This window comes from Tamandua tetradactyla, chromosome 2, assembly GCF_023851605.1.
Source record: "Tamandua tetradactyla isolate mTamTet1 chromosome 2, mTamTet1.pri, whole genome shotgun sequence".
Lineage (NCBI taxonomy): Eukaryota > Metazoa > Chordata > Mammalia > Pilosa > Myrmecophagidae > Tamandua > Tamandua tetradactyla.
This window is the reverse complement of record NC_135328.1, coordinates 182,856,599-182,876,094: the sequence shown is the minus strand read 5'-3', so window position 1 is coordinate 182,876,094 and position 19,496 is coordinate 182,856,599. Positions and strand designations below refer to the sequence as shown.

The 19,496-nt window shown below is 38.0% G+C and overlaps 1 long non-coding RNA gene across 1 annotated transcript in view; it reads right to left on the bottom strand.

Annotated features, from left to right (window-relative positions):
- Positions 1-16,150, bottom strand: part of LOC143663453 (uncharacterized) — a 46,367-nt gene extending 30,217 nt beyond the window's left edge. Inside the window, exon 1 of the long non-coding RNA XR_013165913.1 lies at positions 15,939-16,150. This is a non-coding gene — a long non-coding RNA (uncharacterized LOC143663453). The remainder of the gene's footprint in view (positions 1-15,938) is intronic.
- Between the last annotated feature and the right edge of the window lie 3,346 nt (positions 16,151-19,496).

The window sequence follows — 19,496 nt, the reverse complement described above, 5'->3', positions numbered from 1 at the left end:
ACTGGGTCCATGTTCAGTTAAACTCTCAAATGGAGGCCTGTCCTCTGGGGACACAGTTTCTGAAAGCTCAGGGAGGTCTCTGATAGAGCTGCTTCTGGCCCTAGTCTCAGAGCACTCTATGTGGGTAGGCTCAGAACTTTTCCAATCCATCAGTTTCCGGCTTCCTTGTGCTGAAGCATTCAGTTGTAATCTTATCCCTTTCCTCTTGCATTTTACTATAAGCTGCATGGAGAAACCAGGCTCCATCTTCCACATTTGGCTTGGGAAACCTCCTTAGCTAAATATTCAGGTTTATTGCTTTCGAGTTCTACCTTCCATCTAACATCAGGATTCAATTTCACTGAGTTTGCTGCCACTTTATAACAAAGATCACCTTTCTTCTAGTTTCCAAAAACACACTGATCATTCCCTTCTTAGGCTTCATTGGAAGTATTTTTAGCATCCATATTTCTACTAACAGTCTCTTCAAAGCCATCTTGGCTTTTTCTATCAAGTGCTTCACAATTCTCTCAGTCTCTACTCATTACCCAATTCCAAAATCATTTCACAATTTTTTTTTTTGTATTTGCAATAGCAGTACCCCACTCTCCTTCCACCAAAAACTGTATTAGTCAGGGTTCTCCAGGGAAACAGATCCAACAGTATACATATACAAATGTAAATATTATGAGATTTATTATAGGAATTGGCTCATGCAAATGTAGGGATGGGCAAGTCCAAATTCCATAGGGCAGGCTACAAGCAGGGAATGCGGAAGAAAGTTTTCAATGAATTCCCAAGAGAAGCTGGCTGGCTGAAATGGAGATGGAAATTCTTCTTTCTGATTGCTGAAATCTTTAGTTTTCCTTTTAAGGCCTTCAACTGATTGGATGAGACTTCTCCCATTATTGATGTACTCTCCATTGTTAATTATAGATGTAATTAGCCATAGATGCAATCAACTTCCTGATTATTTAAATTCACAAAATATCCTCACAGTAATAATCAGACCAGTGCTTGCTTGACCAAACAACTGGACATCATGACCTAGCTAAGTTGACACATGAACTTAACCATCACACATACCAATTATGTTCTCTGATCAAAATGGAATGAAAGTAGAAATCAATAACAGGAGGATATTTGAGAAATGCACAAATATACAGAAATTAAACCATACACTCTTAAATAACCAATGGGCAAAGGAGAAGTGACAAGGGAAGACAGAGAGTTCTTTGAGATAAATGGAAAGAAAAACACAATATTAAAACTTATGGGATGTAGCAAAAGCAGGGCTTACAGGGAAATTTATATCTGTAAACATCTTTATTTAAAAAAGAAGAAAAATCCCAAATTCAACTTAGCCTTCCATCTTAAAAATCACTTTAAAAGATTAAACTAAACTGAAAGCAAACAGAAGAAAATAAATAATAAAGTTAGCCCAGGAATGAATGAAATAAAAAAACTAAAGAAAATAAAGCAGAAGGAAATAAAAAAGTTAGAAGCAGATATAAACTAAATGGAGAAGAGGAAAAAAGTGAAGAAAATCAAGCAGATGGAAGTAAAGTTAGAGCTGGTATAGACAAAATAAAGAACAGAAAAACTAGAGATAAAAGGGAAAACCAAAAGTTGTTCTTTGAAAATACCAACAAAATCGTCAAATATTTAGCTAGTCGGACTGAGAGAATGAGAATTCTCAAGTTACTAATATCACACTCCATCCCCTAAAAACCTCATCCTATATTTGAATCCTACCTTGGTGACTTACTAGCTTGCACAGTGGCCTTGATTAGATTACTTAGCTTCTTTGAGGTTAAGGATTTAAAAATAGTACCTGCTTTTCAGGTTTGTTTCAAGGATAGGAGATAATATGTGTGAACACCAAGCACAGAAAAGTGTACCTTATTTAATAATTTCATTTTTGCTAAAGAGCAAAAACAGAAACAAATAAACAAAATGCACCCTTTCTAAACCTAGGACTTATCCTGCGGTAGAAGTTAACTCCTTATTGCTGAGGTGGGGAAACCAGGCCAGAGCTTAGAGCCATGAAAATAGAGGACAGGAAAGAATGTACATGCCATCTGGTCAATCTTTCAAGCAAAGCAGGACCCCTCTGCAAAGTCCACCTCAGGGACCACTGGCTTCCCTTATTCCCATCACAGAAAACTCAGCCCTTCACAATATGATCTGCTCAGCTTTGTTAATGTTCATTAATTCATTCCACAAGTATTTATGGATTGCACAGTATGTGCCAGACACAGTGCCAGGTGTTGAAAATGCAATGATAAACAAGAAAAATATCTGCTCTGACCTCTTGTCACTAGGGGTGTAATGGGGTTAAGAGTTCTAATCTTTAGGATGATCTTTAGATAACAATGTGTTGCACAGGCAGGATTCTTGGTGAATCACCATAAAGCAACTGCTTTATCTTTATCTTCCACTGTTCCTTCAGGTACTTCCTTCACTTTTCTGGTCACTTCTGGGTAATACAAGGTCTTCCATTTAGTGATCAAAGTATCCAATCTCATGTATTTAGAGATTCTTTCCATTTCATTTATGTTACTACTATTCACTTCCCCTCTGGAGCTCAGACTTGTTGCAGGGACAAAGGCTCTATCAGGTCCTTCTCTTTCTCCCTCACCACCTTCACCCCTAATCAGTCCGTCAAATGTTGAAGAGAAGCAGAAAATCCTGAAAGTGGCAAGAGAAAAACAATCTACTATATACAAGGGAAACCAAATAAGACTGAATTCAGAATACTCAACTAGCACTCTGGAGGCAAGAAGGAAGTGATATGATATACTCAAGATCCTGAAAGAGAAAGACTTCAGCCAAGAATTTTGAACCCAGCCAAATTGTCCTTCAAAACTGAGGGAGAGATTAAACCTTTAACAGTCAAAGAAATCCTGAAAGAATTTGTCAACAAGAGCCGAGACCTACAAAAAAATACTAAAAGGAGTTCTGCCAGCTGGAAAAAAAAAAAGACAGCAGAGGGAGGTCTGGAGGAGGAAACAGAATTGAACAGTACCACTAAGGGTAATTTAAAGACTACAAAGAGAAAGGGGGAAAAGAATATATTGATCTGACAAATAAAATAAAAAAGATAAAATGACAGAATCAAGAAACACCTTTTCAGTAATAACTTTGAATGTTAACTCACTAAATTTACCAATTAAAAGGTACAGATTGGAAAAATGGATTAAGAAACATAATCCAGCCATATGCTGCTTACAGCATCTTAGACACAAGGATACAAATAGATTGAAAGTGAAAGGATGGAAAAAGACCTTCCACCAGGTTGTAATCAAAAGAAAGCAGGAGTAGCCATACAAATATCAGACAAAATAGACTTTAAATGTAAAGACATCATAAGAGACAAAGAAGGACACTATATACTAATTAAAGGGTCAGTTCACCAAGAAGATATAACAATCATAAATGTTTGTACTCCCAATCAAGGAACTCCAAAGTACATGAGACAGACATTGGCAAAAGTGAAGGGAATGATAGATGTTTCAAAAATAATAGCAGGAGACTTCAATACACCACCCTTCTCTATAGATAAAACAACCAGACAGAAGGTCAACAAGGAAATAGAGAAGTTAAATAACTCGATAAATGAATTAGACCTAACAGACATATATAGGTCATTGCACCCTGAAGCACAAAGTTATATATTCTTCCTAGTGCTCATGGAACATTCTCCAGGATAGATAATACACCGGGGCACAAAATAGGTCTTTATAAATTTTAAAATATTGAACTTATTCAAAGTACTTTCTCTGATCACAATGGGATGAAGCTGGATCTCAATAACCACCAAAGAATGAGAACATTCACAAACATATGGAGATTAAATAACACACTCTTCACCAATCAGTGGGTCAAAGAAGAAATTGCTAGGGAAATCAGCAGCTATCTGGACATAAATAAAAATGAGGATACAACTTATCAGAACTTATGGGATGTGGCAAAGGCTGTGCTGAGAGGGAAATTTATTGCCTTAAATGCCTATATTAAAAAACAAGTATGAGCAAAAATTGAGGACTTAACAGCAAACCTGGAGGAACTTGAGAAAGAACAGCAAACTCACCCCAAAGCAAATAGGAGAAGAGAAATAACAAAGATTAAAGCAGAAATAAATGAACAGGAGAACAAAAGAGTAATAGAAAGAATCAATAAAACCATAAGTTGGTTCTTTGGGAAAATCAATAAAATTCATGGGCCGCTAGCAAGACTGACAAAGAAAAAAAAGAGAGAGGATACAAACATAATCAGAAATGAGAAGGGGTGTGTTACCACAGACTCTGAAGAAATAAAAGAAATCATAAGAGGATACTATAAACAACTATACGCCAACAAACTAGACAACTTAGACGAAATGAACAAATTCCTGGAGACACACAAACAAGGTACACTGACCTTGGAAGAGAACAAAGATCTCAACAAGCCAATTACCATAAAGAGATTTAATCAGTCATCAAAAATCTTCCTACAAAGAAAAGCCCAGGGCCAGATGGTTGTCACAGGTGAATTTTATCAAACATTCCAGAAATAACTGACACCAATCCTCCTTAAACTTTTCCCAAAAAATTGAGGAAAATGGAACTCTACCTAACTCATTTTATGAAACTAATATCATTTTAATGCCAAAACTGGATAAAGATGCTGTAAGAAAGGAAAACTACAGGCCAATCTCCCTAATGAACATAGATGAAAAAATTCTCAATAAAATATTAGCAAATCAAATCCAACAACACATTAAAAGAATTATACACCATAACCAAAGTGGGGTTTATACCAGGAATGCAAGGATGGCTCAACACAAGAAAATCAATTAACGTAATACTGCACATTAACAAATCAAAAGGGAAAAATCACATGATCATCTCAATTGATGCTGAAAAAGCATTTGACAAAATTCTGCATCCTTTTCTGATAAAAACACTCCAAAAGGTAGGAATCAAAGATAACTACCTCAATATGATAAAGGGAATATATGAAAAAGTGATAGCCAGCATTGCACTCAATGGAGAGAGGCTGAAAGCCTTCCCTCTAAGATCAGGTACAAGACAAGGATGCCCATGTCACCATATTATTCAACATTGCACTAGAAGTTCTAGCTAGAGCAATCAGGAAGGATAAAGAAATAAAAGGAATCCAAATTGGAAAGGAAGAAGTAAAACTCTCATTATTTGCAGATGATATGGTACTATACTTGTAAGATCCTGAGAAATCCACAGCAAAGTTTCTTGAGCTAATAAACAAATTCAGGAAGGGGACAGGATATAAAATTAATGTGCAAAAATCAGTAACATTTCTATACACGAGCAATGAGCTAGCTGAGGAGTCAGTTAAGGAAAGCATTCCATTCAAAATAGCAGCTAAAAGAATCAAATACTTGGGAATGAATTTAAGTAGAGGTGTAAAGGACTTGTACACAGAAAACTACATAACATTGTTAAAAGAAATCAAAGGAGATCTAAATAGGTAAAAAGACATTCCCTGCTCATGGATAGGAAGGCTAAATATAGTTAAGTTGTCAATTCTCCCCCAAATTGATCTACAGATTCAACACAGCACCAATCAAAATTACAATAACCTACTTTGAAGATTTGGAAAAGCTAACTACCAAATTCGTCTGGAAGGGAAAGAGACCCCAAATAGCTGAAAGCATCCTAAAAAAGAACAAAGTGGGAGGATTAACACTCCCTGACTTTAAAACCTATTATAAAGCCACACTGGTCAAAACAACATGGTGCTGGCACAAAGACAGAAGTATTGGCCAATGGAATCGAATTAAAAGTGCAGAAATAGACCACCACATCTACGGTCAACTGATTTTTTATAATGTCCCCAAATCCTCTGAACTGGGACAAAATAGTCTTTTCAATAATTGGGCATGGAAGAACTGGATATCAATAGCCAAGAAAATGAAAGAGTACCCTTATCTTACACCCTACACAAAAATTAATTCAAAGTGGATCAAACACCTAAATATAAGAACTAGCACCATACAGCTTCTATAAGAAAATGTAGGGAAACATCTTCAAGACCTAGTAATAGGAGGTAGTTTCCTAAACTTTACACCCAAAGCCCAAGCAACAAAAGAAAAAAATAGACAAATGGGAATTCCTCAAAATCAAATGTTTCTGCACCTCAAAAGACTTTAACAAAAAGGTGAAGAGGCAGCCAACTCAATGGGAGAAAATATTTGGAAATCACATATTAGACAAAGGTTTGATTTCCTGTACATACAAAGAAATCATAAAACTTGACAACAAAAGAAAAATAATCCAATTATAAAATGGGCTAAAGAGATGTTTCAGCATTTTTCTGAACAGCAAATATAGATGGCATAAAAGCACATGAAGAGATGCTCATTTTCACTGGCTATAAGAGAAATGCAGATCAAGACTACAATGAGATACCTACTCACACGTATAAGAATGGCTGCTATTAAACAAACAGGAAACTACAAATGCTGCAGAGGATTTTGACAATTAGGACAATTATGCATTGCTGGTGGGAATGTATAATGGTACAGCTGCTATGGAAGATGGTTTGGCAGTTCCTTAGGAAACTGAATATTGAGCTGCCCTATGACCCAGCAATAGCACTACTTGGTATATACCCAGAAGAGCTGAAAGCAATGACACAAGCAGACATTTACACACTGATGTTCATAGCAGCATTATTCACAATTGCCAAAAGATGGAAACAAACCAAATGCCCATCAACAGATGAGTGGATCAACAAAATGTGGTATATACATATTATGGAATATTATGCAGCAGTAAGACAAAAGGACGTCCTGAAACACACAACAAGATGGATGAGCCTTGAGGACATACTGCTGAGTGAAATTAGCTAGAAACAAAAGGACAGATACTGTGTGATTCCACTTTTATGACCAGCATAAAGGTATAATCAGAGGCTTATAATATAGAATACAGGGGACTTAGAAATACATAGAAGCTAGAGACAGGTGAACCGTTAGCTAATGAGGTTGAACTCCAGTGCAAGGGAATAGATAGGAGTGAAGGTTTAGATCTCCTATTTAGTGAGGGTGTGTTTATTGGGTTTCTTCTCTTGGGAACAATGAAATTACCTAAAATTGAGAATGTTGATGGACTGTGGACTTTGGCCCTTCTACATGATGCCCAATGAATGCAGGTGGCTGAAGGATGCACTGATGAAGAAGTAGAATGACAAACGACAGTGTATAATTATGAATGAAGGTTGTGCTGCTACAAAAAGGAACAATGTCGTAAGGCATGCAATGATGTAAATGAACATGTGGGATATTTGGTGAAACAAAATAAGCCAGAAACAAAAAAACGACAATGGTATGGTCACCTTTAGAAAATGCTTATAAGAAAATAGTGTCTTAGATTGTAAGCTGTAAAGCAGACACATTAAGTCTGGAGTGGTGATTATTATTTCTGGATTTTAGAGGCTGTTTCATATAATTAACCTCATATTTAGGGATAAGAATGAAGTCGAACAGGTTGAATTTAAAGTAATTCAGAACATAGGGGTAAGGAAGACAGTATCTATATTTTAGAACCACACATACTCTTTGAGACCAATGGAAGAAAGGTTTATTTGATCTGGAACTGAAATTTTCTGTAGTGCATAATCTAATTCAACCTATCTGTATTGCTCGCTTGAATAACTGAAACACAGAGAGCACAGAATGAGAAAGAGGTCCTTTAATCCTGTATAAATTATTGTAATGCCTGAAAACATCCTAGAGAATATTAAGCAGATAATCAAAAAGTATTGGCAAAGCCTCCTGATGGAGGGGAGAAAGACTATTAAACCTTACTATGAGGGAATCCCCTGATACTGTGTCAAACTTGAGGGACACCAAAACCAATAGGCCATGCCCTCAATCATGAAGCTTACTCTTGTGAAGCTTCTTTAGGGAGTGGAGAAGCTTAGACTACCTACAGGCATGCTTAAGAGTTACTTTGGGAGGACCTCTGTTGTTGCTCAGATGTGGCCTCAATCTCTCTAAGCCCAACTCTGCAAGTAAAATCATTCCCTTCCGCCCCCTTAAGTGGGACATGACATCCAGGGGTGAAAGTCTCCCTGGCAACATGGGAGAGGACTCCCAGTGATGAATCCAGACCTGGCACTGTGGTACCAACAATTACATCTTGACCAAATGGAGGAAAAGAAGTGTAATTAATAAAGTATCAGTGGCAGAGAGAGTTCAAATAGAGTCGAGAGGCTACTTTGGAGGTTGCTCTTATGCAAGCTTCAGGTAGACCTTTCTACCTATCATAACCTGCCAACTCCCAACCAGGACCATCCCAGCCAATCCTAAAGAACACCCAGGACAATATATAAGATTCCAGGCACTAAATGTACTAAGAAATGATGAATATGCAACTATGTGATGATATTAAGAATTACTGATTGTATATGTAGAATGGAATGATATCTTAATGTTTTGCTTGTTAATTTTTTTTAATTAATAAAAAAAGTTAAAAAAAAAAAAAAAAAAAAAGGTTCCAGGCACTAGAGTAACTTTCCAGAAACCTACAACCTCCAGATTGGTCCCTGATCCAGCTAAGTCCTGAAACCTAGCCCAGCCTCCCTAGAACATCAGATAGTTCCATCTTTCTACCCCATATTAGTGACAAACCCTTCCAACATCAAAAATTTAGAATTGCCATAGCCCAAACAACCCCAATGAGAGGTATGGAAAGATCAAATGTGATGGTAGAATTATACATAGAAGATAGGACTTAACAAACTAAATACTTAGTTTGTTAACTAAGTATTTAAGATAGGACTTAACTAAAATACTTAGTCTCCAGTATTTTAGAGCAGCTAGAAGTAAAAACTGAAAATTGTGAAATTGTAACCCATGTCAAATTCTGAAATATGTTCTAAAATTAATTGTGGTGCTGTGTTTGGAAATTTATAGCTTTTTTGTATATATGTGATTTTTCACAAAAAAAGGAGAAAAAGTCAATTGTGATGATAAAAAAAGTATTTAAGCCCTCTAGCCTCCTACATTCTGGAGTAGCTAGAAGGAAAAATCTGAGGATGGTATGGTAGTCCATGACAAACTCTGGGATCTGTCCTGTAACCACTTTTTGAAGAGTGCTTTGAAAACTATTGTTTTTTATTTCTTTGCTTTGTATATATGTAATACTATACAATAAAAAAAATTCTAAAAAAAAATTTCTGAATAGCTCCTCTCTCTCGATTTAAGGAAAATAGAAAATGGCCCCGAATAGCAGCATATTCAGGTGGAGAGTTAGTGGAAGCAGTCTGCCCCAGGCAATAAAGGGGTACAGTGACTGCAGAGAATTTTAAAATAATAATAAAACTAACTAAAAATGGACCTAATTTATATTATTAACGTGCTCTGGTAACAGTAAACAATGCCTGCTATAAAATCCATCTCCTTGTTGAGGCAAATCATTTCCACCCCACCCCCTTGGTACCTCACTGCCCGCATCCATTCCTCCTGGTGCAGGATACCTCCAGCTTCCTCTAAAAATCGTCTCAACCAATGGTGACATAGACTGGCCTTCTCACACTCTCGATGTGGATGGGAGGATGAAGAATCATCGAGCCAGTTTTTTATATATATCACCTTTGAAAATGACCATCTTGGACTGGTCGCTCACTATGCAATGGATCTTGGAGCATCCCTTTAAACTTCCCAATGAGCTGGTATATGCCTTCCTGTAACCCCTACCCCCATCCTGAAGATGACAATATTTCTTGGGAACAGGACAGGATTCGAATAGTTAAGAGGCAAAGCACTTGAATCAGCATTGGACATCCAGCAAGTGCTCAGAAATGCTATTTGCCTCTCTCCAGCCCTCCTGCCTGGAGGAACCTGGAGGAATGATGGGCTTTGTAGCCTCTGTTTCAGTCTCACCCAGAGTCTCACTAGTCAACCCATCTGCCTGCCCCCACCAGGAAGGCCCTATCCTCTTTTATTTATTTATTTATTTTTAGTTAAAAAATTCATAAAACAAAAAGTATTCTTGTAGAAACTTGGAAAATACTGAAACATATTAACAAAGTTAGTTTTTTATGTGGAGATAAACATTGTCAATAACTTTTTTAGGGTATGACTTTCCTATATATTTCTATGCATTTATCTATCACCTATCTACTTATCTATCTTGCTATATATAGATTATATAGATTTAAATACAGATATAGATATATACACACACATACCTCAATGGGATCATATTGTGTATAGAATCCTATACTCTCTTTTCTTCATAGGGCTTCCCTCTACTGATTCAATGTTAGTTGATCTTCCCTCCCACTCCCCCAAATTCCTGTAACATTTTGAGATATCCCCAAACTTTTGGCACATTGTTGTATTTCTTACAATGAAGTTTGATGGTGTCATGTTTCATCTTTTTAAATCCGTTTTCCAAAAATCTGCAATTTTTTTTACAAAAATGATGCATGCTCATAAAAAATTCAAACATTACAGAAATGTATAGAGTGAAAAGTAAAAACCGCTCCATCCGCCTCTGCCAATTCCATGCCCTGGAATTACCTTGGTTAACAGTGTAGAGTCTTTTCCTTCACATTTTCTATTAAAATATAGAAAAAATATATTTTCTATATATTTCAATATATATTCAAGTATATATTGAAGTATAGGCAAATGTAAGCATATATGATTTTTTTCACAAAATGGAACCCTTGTGTGTTTCTGTGGAAACTTTCAAACTTGCTTTTTTACTTAAGAATATGGCTTGGACAAATTGTATATCAGTACCTGTTGCTCTACTTTATTTTTTTCAGTGGCTACATAACAGACAATTATATAGACATGCATTAATTTTTTTAAACTTCCTCCCTCTTAATGGATACTGGGGGAATTCCCAGTTATTTTGCTGTCACTGAAAATATTTCAGTGAAGATACTCACAGGTAAATATCTAAGCATGTGGTACAAGTACTTCTGTAGAATAAATTTCTAGAAGTATGATTGTTGGGTCACACAGAACACACATTTTAATGAATGATTGGTGCTGCCAAGTAACCCTCTAAGAAACTTCCACCAGTCTTCACTCCCATCAACATTATATGAGGGTGCCAATTTCCCCACAACCACACCTGCTTGAAATCACTCTTTATTATAGTCACTCAAATAGGTGACTTTCTTCAATTTTTGTTGCTGTTGTTAAGCTCACTGGTGGAACAGGGATTGCTAGGTCTCCTCCAATATTCAGCTCCCCCTTCTTCCAAACAAATACAGTTTTTTAGCCAGGCACATGGCCACCTAATTAAAAGGACATTCTCCAGAGTGCCTTGCAGCTGACCGTGCAGTCACATGACTAAGATCTAAGCCATGGATGTGGCTAGATGTAATTGCAATAGAGCGTTTGTTTTCCGCGTTGTGCCCTTAAAGGGAAAAAGCATTCCCTACTCCTTCCTTTGTGCTGCACTCTTGGATGCAGTGACAGAAATGGGCCTGCCATCTTGGAGCGTGAGACAGGATTATAATGTTAAGGATGACAGAGCAAAAAATATTGGATCCCCGACACCTCAGCCTCGCCATACATCTCTGGACCATGTACCTGCATTTTTGCATGAGATAGAGAAAAAAGACCTCTAAGTTGTTCAATCCATTGTATTTCTTTTTTAAAAAAAAATATTTTTATTATAAACAACAAACATACAAACATTCTTGACTTAACGAACATCCTTGACATGGTTACAATCAATGGCTCACATTATCATCACATAGTTGTGTATTCATCACCATGAGCATCTTTTTGAACATTTGCATCTCTCCAGCAAAAGAAAGAAGAAAAGAAAATACTCATACATGCCATACCCCTTACCACTCCCTTTCATTGACCACTAGTATTTCAATCTACTCAATTTATTTTAACCTTTATTCCCCCTATTATTTGTTTATTTCTTATCCATATTTTTCACTCTTCTGTCCATACTGTAATAAAAGGAATATCACAATCACACAGTCACATTGTGAAAGCTTTATCACTATACAATCATCTTCAAGAAATGTGGCTATTGGAACACCATACACTAAAAAGGGGATATCTATATAATGTGTAAGAATTACCTCCGTGATAACCTCTCGACTCTGTTTAAACTGTCTCATTTCTCTCTTCCCTATTTCAATCAAGAAGGTTTTCTCAATCCCTTGAAGCTGAGTCCCAGCTCAATCTAGGATTTCTGTCCCACATTGCCAGGGAAGTCCACACCCCTGGGAGTCATGTACCACATAGAGAGGGGGAGGGTGGTGAGTTCACTTGCTGTGTTGTTAAGCCATTGTATTTTGAGGTCTCTTTAGTACAGCCCCCAAACTTGTATTCTGACTAATATGGGTGAGAATTTGGGGAAACTTTTTAAAAAATGCATTTACATTGATGTTTTCCTCCAGAAGCACTGCCAGTCTTTTTTTCCCCCTACTGGATTTAAGTTCCTTGAGAGCAGGCCCTTATCTCACTGGACTATTAATGATAATTATAAGCCTTCTGCCAGAGTACTGGCCACTCATGGGAGTTGGGGACTGGAGGTTAGAGCAACTACCTTGACACATTCTAAATACTCCCGTGGATGACTTTTTTCCCCCTGACACTGTCCAATGCTGCACCAAAAATTAAGGAGGAAGTAGAAAACTGGATCCAAAACTTGCAGCACAGCAATCATGGTATTTTTTACATTCTAAAAATTTCATTTAAAATTTAATTGTGGGGGTGCAAGGGTGGTTCAGTGGTAGACTTCTCACCTGCCAAGTGGGAGACACGGGTTTGATTCCTGGCCTATGCACTTCTCAAAAACAACAAACAAAAAAATTTCAACAAAATGGTGCTGCAATAATGGGATACTCACATGGAAAAAGAATGAAATGTGACCCCACCGTACAGCATAAAAAAATTTAATTGTGTGATTTTTCAGAACTATATTAAAACAAAAAGTTAGGGATTCATTTGCCCATGAACACCAATACAACAAATCTCTTGTCCTCTGCCTTTTATATGGTTCCTAAATAAGGTGGCAGGGGATGGGGAAACAAGTAGACATGGTAAATCATTCATAAGATGATTCTCCTAAACTGTATGTCTACTTGACTGCCAGACTACCTAGCTATGAAAATGGGAATCTGAAGAAACTGAGAAAAGTAGCTTGGAACTTTCTGAAGTGGAGCTAGTTCTAAGTCACAGCTCTTGATAGCAAATGCCAGGAAGGATTTGAGCTGGTATAATGGTTCAGGATGAATTGATTTAAAAAGGTATTTTCCTAAAGCTTAGAAGGAAAACTCCAGTTTATCATGTTTCACTTGAGAACGCTGAGAACCAGAAAAGCTGGCCACGAAAATAAATGCATTTGTTCAGGTGCATCTGTAGTTTCTTAGTAAAGGGGGTGATAAAGACTGCCCTATACCTTTGTGTTTCCTGAAATGCCAACACATTTTGGGGAAATGATTTGCAACAAAGTCCTCGGGTTCTATTATGGCAATCATTTCAATATCACACATTTTAATTCCTGTTGATTTTACATTGCATGCCTACATAGAATAAAGAATGCATGTTAATTGGAAGAAAATTTGTCAAAGAACTGACATGGGTACATTAATATTATATAACAGTGCATCAAAAGTGTGGAACTGAATATATACAGATTAAGGAGACAGCCTCTTGGAAATCAGATGTACCTAGAGATGAGCTGGCAAATTGTAACAACAGACTGCATGTAGGGGAAGTCTGGTTTGAACCATTTGTCAATTACCATGGTGTAAATGCCCCCAAATGGCTGATTTGAAGCTATCAATATCCCCAAATTGAAAAAGATGGAAAAGATGTGCAAAGTCATCTCTCACTAGTCAGTATGAACTAGCTTCAGCACTCCACTGAACGGAACACAATTTATGCTTCCTTATTATTCATTTTTTCTTTCCTATATCAATGCTTACTATAAGCCAGGCACTGTATTAGATGTGGGGTGCACAATAGGGAGGAAACAGACTTTATCCTCATTTTCTCAGAATTCATAGTCTAGTGGGGAGACAGGCATTTAATAAAAAAAATGTGAAGACCAATATAAAATTGTAACTGTGAAAACTGTTAAGGGGAGATAAATGGTGCTAAGAGATCATGGAAATGGAAGCTGGGCAGGACCACCTTCCTTGAGTAAGTGCTAATTGGGATGAGACCTGAGGGAAGCTGTGGAACATCATCATGCAGAGAGGGAAGAGAAAATAGCAAGCAAGAGGCCAGAGCATGTGCAAAGGCCCCGTGATGAGAAGGAAGTGCCATCTGTGACAAGATAATGTCCAGATATGACCATCTTTGTCTTTTTCTGTATTTTCTTCCTTGTAATGTGGTAACAAAATCAGTCAAGGCATGTTGGTGCCATAAAGACAATTAGGATTTTTATATCAGACATGCAAAGAGAAATAGTCAATGCTCAGTTTTTCAACTTCTCAAAATAGGCCTCTCTGTTGAACCCCACATCATAATGAGGTTACAGGGTTATAATAATTCTGAAAGCCAAAGCTTAGAATATGAGTTTGGGAGTGGGGGAGGGAAGTCTCTTGAGACTCCAAAAGGAGAGGATGTAGACTTGATGTTTAGCAATGGAATGGAGAAGGAGAGATAACAGCATTGCCTCTCACCAGCACCAGGGGACACAGCAGAAGCCAAGCCAACACCTGTCATCCACCATCAAGTGTGCCGTGTGGCCCTGTGAGTCTTCCCTGCTAAAGGCCACATAAACAATGCCCCCACCTCTGGAGAGCACCTTTAATTGGCTGTTGCTTCCAGATCACCCATGATGAACGAGAAAAGTGAACCATCCTAGACCCCAGAATTTATATCATTGGAACTGCCTCTTGGTCAACAACCTAGGACACCCTTAAACTCTCAACTGTAGGTTGATATTCCTGACATCTAGAGGGGCAACGAGAGAAAAAGAAGGAAGAGCTCTTTGCTGCCCTGATGTGGGACTGGGAAGGGGGAAAAACTGCCCCGATGCACTTGTTTGAGAAACAGAGAAATGGACAGCATGACTGGAACGTGTTGCAAGCTAAGGATGGAGGGGTAAGAGCCACAGAGGATTTTGTAGACCCTGCTAAAGAATAGATCCTTAATTGAAACCAATGGCCATTGGAATATTTTAAGCAGGCAGGAAACAGGAGTTGTTGTGGAAAAAGAATTTAGAATGGGAATACTTGTTGTTAGGAATGGGTGATGTGCCCATTCTCCTCACACATTCTTTCTCATTTGCCCTGCCTGGTATGTTCCAGAATCCCGCTGAGTCCTCTGAACCCCTTCACTCTCCTGACCTCAGGCTGATCCTGGGGTAGTGATGTTCTTCCCACTGGAAAGCAATTTTTTAATAAACATTGCTGGTAACACTGTGAGGAAAAGGGTGCTGTCTACATGTTGGTGAAAATTAAAATTGGTACTACATTTTGGTGGGCATTTAATAGAAAAGTAGCCTAGAGAAACAATACAAATGTCCATTAATAGGGAATTAGTTAAATAAAGTATAATACATGGTGCATATGTATATGGAATATTATACAATAGTTACAATGAGGTTACACGATTTATTGATATGAAAACTTCCCAAAAGAGACTGAATGGCAAAGAGCAGATTACAAAACAATATGTCATGTGTGTGTGTGTGTGTGTGTGTGTGTGTGTGCATGTGTAGCTAGAACAAAAAATTCTGGAGGTTATTTCAAGCTGATAATGGCTGATATCTTCAGTGGGGAATTTTGGAGAAATAGGGAAATTTTACTTCTTACAGAATGCACTTCTCTCTAATATTTGAATTTATTATGTTTTAAGAAAAAAAAAGCAAAAACAAACCATTTTAAAGACAATTTTGGAAGCTGGACAAAAGGGAAGCTCTGGCAAATGGCCGCAGGGCTGCTGAAGAGGGTGACCACAAGGACCAGACCATGGGGCTTTCTCTTACCTCTGACCCTCAGCCAGGCTTTCCTCCTCTCTGGACCTTGGCTTCCCACTGTAAAAGGCTGGAGATGAATATACATCTTCTGGGAAAAGTTCAGACCTGCGTTCAAATCCCAATTCTTCCATTTACCAGAAGAATGACAGGTGAGTGAGTGACCTACCTCCTTTAAAGCCTGTTTTCTCCAAAGGGAAAGGAGACATCCCAGCCCTCCAAGGGTGGCCATGAAGAGCAGCGGGCTTTGTTGCATCATGGAGCAGGGTGGGCACTTAGAGGAGGCTGGTTTCCACATCCCCAGTTAGCTCAAAACCTTTTCCAGCCCTAAGTAATTCCCTAATACTATATGACCTTGCCTTAAACAGCGACCTCAGTTAAACCATTCCACTGCTGTAGAAAGCTTTAACTTATTACAATGTACTTACTCTACAAAAATGTTTTATGCTGCTATATGTTCAGCATCAGGAATTCAAATGAAATACTAATTTCATGATTCCTCCCTTGAAATAATTTTCAATCTAATGTTGTGGTTGAAGCAGGGAGGAAGAATTCTTATTTCATCAACTTGAAATTAAAAGAATATTTCTTTTCAGCCTTTTCTATCTCATAAAAATGCGATTTCTTTTTACAATACAAGGTCTTATCAAAAAGGAACATTAATTTTATCAAACACCAAAAACAACTTTTAATCTTATTTTAACCAAGGTAATTGAAAAGAACTACATTTCAAAGAATTCTTACATTTCACACAAGCTAATTAAGCATAATTAACTTCATTCATTCATTCACTCAATAGATATTTTAATATTGAATGCCTAACATGTACCTATGTCTTAGAGATCATTAAGCTTGCCTTCTATCAGGAATAGGGTTGTGAGGAACAGATAATAAACAAATAATGCAGGAAAGGAAGACAGGAAGAATCAAGAGGTGAGAGTTCTAATTTTAAATACGGATTCAGGGAAAGCCTCACTGAGATAGCAAACCTGAAATATGAGAGAACCAGTCATGTGCGAACAGCACATGCAAAGGCCCTGAGGTGGGAGTGAACTGACATATTGAAAAAAATAACCAAGAAGCAGCCAGCATGAGCAGAGCAGAGGAACAAGGAGGACAGCAGAAGAGGGGATCAGAGAGGTAGGTCCTGAGGTGTACTGTGCCTGAAATGTTCAAAAAAAAAAAAACAGAAGGGAGGCCAGGGCTGTTGGAGTAGAGTAGAGAGGGTCAAGTAGTAGATGAGGTTGAAGAGTCACGAAAACCAACTTGTGTACAGCCATAGAGGCTCCTATAGGGAAGGGAGATAGTAGCCACTGGATGGCAGAGAAATGATGAGAGCTGAGTTAGCTTTATAACTAGATTACCCTGGCTGCTCTGTTAGGGAGAGGTTTGTACAAAAATACTCCAGATGCATTGGAGTGGCTGGAGGGAAGTACCTGAATCTGTTGAGCTGTGTTCCAGTAGCCTTGATTCTTGCAGACAATTGTATAATGATATGACTTTCACAGTGTGACTGTGTGATTATGAAAACCTGTGTCTGATGCTCCTTTTATCCAGGATATAGCCTGATGGGTAAAAAAAAAAAAAAAAAAAAAAACTCTGGATAATAAGTAAATAAATAATAGAGGGGATGAAGAGTAAAATAAATTGGATAGCTTGAAATATTAGTATACAATGAGAGGGAGGGGTAAGGGGTAATGTATGTATGAGTTTTTTCTTTCTTCTTTTTGTTTCTTTTCCTGGAGTGATGCAAATGTTCTAAAAATTATCATGGTAATGAATGCACAACTATGTGATGATATTGCGAACCATTGATTGTACACCATGTATGGAATGTTTGTGTTGACATTTCTCAATTAAAATATTTTTTAAACAATAGAATACTCCAGAGAGACAGTGGGAGGTGAGGTCAGAGAGGGAGCTGGGAAAGTGATGAGAAGTGATCAGATTCTGGAATGTTTTGACAGTAGAGGCAACAGGATTTACTAAAGGTGTCAGCAAAAGTGAGAAGATAAAAAGGAGTCCAAGGGTTTTGTTTGTTTGTTTGTTTTTTATATTAAAGAGATGATATTATGGAATTTATTTCTTTTTTTCAAAGAATGCTGTGATTGATACTATGCTTCTAGAATACGAAATACGTCTTCCTTATAACAAATCTATCGCCCCAGGGACAGGGATGGTACTTCTGTGACCCCTGTGCCTGGAGTAGTACCCAATGCATGGAAGACACTCAGAGATCCCTGTGGAATCAATGCATTGAACCTCCTGAGATGGGTTACACATTCTGCCTGGAACAGGAGAAAAGAAGAGAGGAGTCCAAGGTGCTTGACTCAAGCAATCAAAAGGAAAGCACCACCATTTACAGATATGAGAACAAGCAGATTTTAGGGGAGATCAAGAACTCACTTTGGAATATTTTATATTTGAAATGTTAATACACATCGAAATGGAAACCAGGTAGGAAGTTGGACATAAAAGACAATCCAGGGTAGAGTTCCAGGCTAGAGATATGATTTAGGAGTTATTAGTGCATAGAAAGCACTGAAAACTCCATTAAACGAGATCACCAAGTGAGTAGGTAAAGAAAGGACAGAATCTCCAAGGACTGGGCTCTGGGGCATCCCAAATTCTGTTGGGAGATATGGAAATACCAATGAAGGAGACTGAGAAAGCAGGGCTAGTAAGAGATTAGGAGATTATGGTGTCCTGGAAGCCAAGGGAAAAGTGTTTCAAGAGAAGGGAGAAATCAACTGTCAATCCTGCTGAAAGTTCAAGTAAGGTGAAAGCTGAGAACTGACCCTTGGATTAGAGATGTGGAGGTGATTGATAATTTTGGCCAGAGCAATGTCCTTGAAGGAGTCAGGGCAAAAGACCTACTGAAGCAAGTTCGAGAGATATTGGGAGAAAAAGTGGAGACAATATATGTACACAATTCTTTCAGGAGTTCTACTATAGAGGGGAGCAAACAAGGAGACATTTCAGCAGGTTTGTTGTTGGTAGAAAAGATAGAGTAGGAAAAAGTGATGAAGGATGCAGGAAAGGGGAAATAAACAAAGGTGCCAGGAGTGTTTGAATAGGTGAGAGAGGCTGAGCTCTAGTGCACTCACGAACGTTACCCACAATACAAGCACAAACACTTCACCCACGGTAAAGAGAGGGACAGCAGAGTGCTCAGGCAGGGATGCCAGAAGATGGATGGCGGTAGTGCCAGGAACTCATGGACATGCTCTTCCAATAGCTTCCATTTTCTCTGAGAGAGTGCTCAGTCAGGGTGCAAGTGCTGGGATTTGAGGACAGGAAGAGGTAAGAAAGAGCAGAGTGGAAGAGGAATGGACTAGGGAATAAACTCACTTACCCGTAAATAGGGAACAGTGGTTTTAATAAACATTCCAATAAAATAATTTACAGAAAGAATGGCAGGATCGGGAAGGGCAAAGGAGTAGGGTACCCACTCTCTTGGTTGCAGTGAGAACTTCTGTATCAGTTTGAGTAAATCGGAGGACAAGGGCCATATAGGGTGATCCTTGTGCACCAAAGTGGGTTTCAGCTGATTCACGGAGTGCACAAAAT